Raw genomic sequence first — 3687 nt, 5'->3', positions numbered from 1 at the left:
TTATAATAAATGTAATGAAACAAGTTATATGAATTGTTGAATGTGAAACTGATGATGTGCCCTGTAAACTTTCACCCAATCCACAATAAAAACCTTAAATTCAAAAAAAAAAGAAAAAAAAAAGAAAGAACTACCAGAACTCAAGCTGGATTCAGAAGAGGATGTATATATCAGATATATCAGATGGATCTTGCCTGAAAGCAGAGAATACCAGAAGGATGTTTACTTGTGCTTTGCTGACTATGCAAAGGCTTTTGACTATGAAGATCATGACAAACTTTGCTCATAGTACTTCATAAATAAATGAAGAAAAGTGTTAAAATTAGAAGTCATTTTTTTAGTTTAATTGAACAGTGCATCTCTGCAATGCACAAGCCATAAGGTGAAGATCAAATGAGAATATTTTCAATGAATGTATAAGAATGACAGCATCTGAACACAATTATTATTCCTAAAATCACAAAAAGATACCTTGTGTTTTCTTTTGTCGAGAAAACATAGGAATTACTTAATACTCTATGAAAGTTTGGAGTCCTGGTGTGGCACTGTGTGTTAATACACTGGATTGCAAAGTTAGTTTGAATCTCAAGGTTGATGGTTCAAGCTCAGTCGCTCCTTGGAAACTCTATACAGGGTCACTATGGGTCATAAGAGACTTGACAGCCCTTAACCACAATAGACAAATATATATGTATATTGTTGTTTTGTTTTGCCTTTTTTTTTTTTTTTTGAGATGGTTAGGGTTAGGACTATAGCTAGTGTGGATTACATCTCACTGTAAAGAAAACAGAAATCCTCACCAGTGAACCAATAAACAGCATTCTTATCAATGGAGAAGAGATTGACGTTGCCAAGGACTTCATTCTTCTTGGATCAACTGTCAACACTCACAGAAGCAGCAGTCAAGAAATCAAATGAAGTATTACATTAGGCAAATCTGCTGCATAAGACCTTTTTAAAGTGTTGAAGAGTGAAGATGTCAGCTTGAGGACTAAGGTGCACCTGACCCAAGCCATGGTATTTTCGATAACCTCATATGCATGCGAAAGCTGGACAGTGTATAAGGAAGACCGTAAAAATTGATGCATTTGAGTTATGGTGTTGGAGGAGAATATTGAAAGTGCCATGGGCTACCAAAAGAACCAATAGATCCATTTTGGAAGAAGTGCATCCAGAGTTCTCCTTGGAGACTAAGATGGCCAAACTTCATCTCTCATACTTCTGACATATTGTCAGGAGGGACCAGTCACTGGAGAAGGATATCATGTTTGGTAAGGTGGAGGGCCAGAGAAAAAGAAGACCCCTGAGATGGACTGGCCAAGTGGCAGCATCGATAGACTCAAGCGTGGAAACAGTAGTGAGGTTGGCCCAGGATCGGGCAGTGTTTCGTTCAGCTGTGCATAAGAGTTGCTATGGGTTAGTACACACTCGATGGCACCTAAAAACAACAACAACAACAGCAACAGGCCTAGGGCTTCATTTGTTGATAGGATTTATGGTTAGAACTAGGTTCGTGCTAGGCCCTACTCTGGCACTATAGACGTAGTGGTTACAAATTGGGCTGCGAACCTTAAGGTCAGCAGTTCAAAACTACCAGCTGCTCCTCTGGAGAAAGATGAGGCTTTCTGCTCCCGTAAAAATTTACAGCCTGGGAAACCCTGTACAGGGTCGCTATGAGTCGGAATCGACTCGACGGCACTTAACATGACTCAATGGCACACAATAACTTACCAATAAGAGTTAGTGTTATGGGTAGGGGTAGGCATTAGACTAGGGCTTTCTTCTAATTTTAGAGTTAGGTTTATTTATTTTCTTAAGATCTACTTGATTTCCTCTTCATTTGAAAGTTGTATAGCTACATTATTTACCCTTTTAACTTTTTGTTTTTATTGTTGCTGCAAACTGATAATCTCTGGTTCCATAGTTTCAATTTTATGTTTGTTTTTCTATGTATACTTCTGTACCTGTGCTGTAATATTACCATATATGTTCATCTCAGCTTGTTGTCTGTTGTTGTTGGTTCCTTGTCCAAAGAACTCCCTTTAGCATATTTTGTAATGTTGTACTGAATGTTACAAATTCTTTTAATGTCTGTTTATCGCGAGATGTTCTAATTTCACCATCATATTTGAGGGAAGATTTTGCTTGGTGTATGATTCTTGGTTGGCAATTTTCTTCAGAGTTTTATATATTTTATCACATTTTCTTATTGATTGCATGATTTCTGCTGAGAAATCTGAGCTTAGTCTTATTAGTTCTCCTTTGTAGGTAAGTTTGTTTTTCTGAGGTCAAGATTTTTTCCTTGTCTTTCGTTTTGGAAAGTTTGATTTTAATTTGCCTTGATGGTTTCTTTTTAGTACTTTTCCTCTTTGGAGTTTGTTTAACTTCTGGAAGGTGTACCTTTTTTCTTTTTCATGATGTTAGAGAAGTTTTCTTCCAACAACTCTTCCACAATTTTCTGTGCTTTTGTTAGTTTGTTTTTGTCTTTTCCTGTTCTGGAATTGCAATCACATGTAAGCATTCTTCTTGATGGTACCCCACATAATTCTTTGGCTTTCTTGGGATTTTTGATTTTGTTTATTTTTCTTTTTTTCTGATAGTTTCCCTAGCAGATGTAGATTGAGAAATTTGTTTTGAGACTCACTACTACTTTGACCTTTCATTGATTCAATCCTGCTTCTTTGCCCTTTCAATATACTGTCCATTTCTGAAATTATACTATTAATCTTATGGATTCCTGTTTTTGTATGTTTTCCACTTATTTATTTTGTCAGTTTCTTCTTGTAGTGTTTTTCTTAAATTCTTCTAAAATTTTGTCTGTGTTTTCTTGCTGTTTATGCAATCATTGTCTCAATCTATTGATGGTACCTAACTATATCATTCTTTAGAATTCCTTATCAGGTAGTTCTGATGCCATTTCTGGTATTATATTCTCTGTCACTTGTTTAAGGCACTCTGTCTTATAACTTTGTGTAAGCTGATATTGTCTGTTGTCTTGGAGACATTGTAGGTGGCATTGTATTTACATTTAATTGGTGATTGTTGGTGTATTCTTCGGTACTTAGTATCTGTCTCCTGGTGTATGTAATAGAGCCTGAAATTGTATTCACAGTTGTCAATTCACTGTTTCTGTAAAGTAGTTCATGGAGGGTTTGTTTGATGTTGGCTGCTAATTATTGTTCATCAGGTGGTACAGGAATGATCAGTAGAGTTTTCCAAGTGGGCAGAGCTTGTGGAGATATGGATGTGACTGGGACATATAAGCACAATTACTGTCTCCCCAAAACAAATAACAGCAATAAAATTTCTGATGAGGCAAAATTCACTAGCCTTCAGACAGAGGTGGTACACTCAGCATAGACCTCAGGCAGAGCAGACACTTCAAAAAAAGGGATGACACATAGATGGACTAGCCATGCTCCCAGGCAACAATAGGGAGCAGGGGAACAAGGGGGAATCCAGACTGCTATATTGATCTATAGTACCAACAAAAGCTCAAGAGTTCCCTTTCCTGCTAGCCCAGATGACTGCTCATCCATTGTTCTCCTCTCCTGTCCCAGACAGCCTTCAGCCCACCTCTCTATGCTGTTGGCTGAAGCTCAGGGTTTCAGGTACATGTGTATCTGTATCGCTTGATGTCTATGTCCTGGTTACAGAGGCTCTGATTGGCACATATGCTTTCTTCAC

The sequence above is a fragment of the Chrysochloris asiatica genome, unplaced genomic scaffold (genome assembly GCF_000296735.1).
Source record: "Chrysochloris asiatica unplaced genomic scaffold, ChrAsi1.0 scaffold00031, whole genome shotgun sequence".
NCBI classification, from domain to species: domain Eukaryota; kingdom Metazoa; phylum Chordata; class Mammalia; order Afrosoricida; family Chrysochloridae; genus Chrysochloris; species Chrysochloris asiatica.
This window is presented reverse-complemented; position numbering follows the sequence as displayed.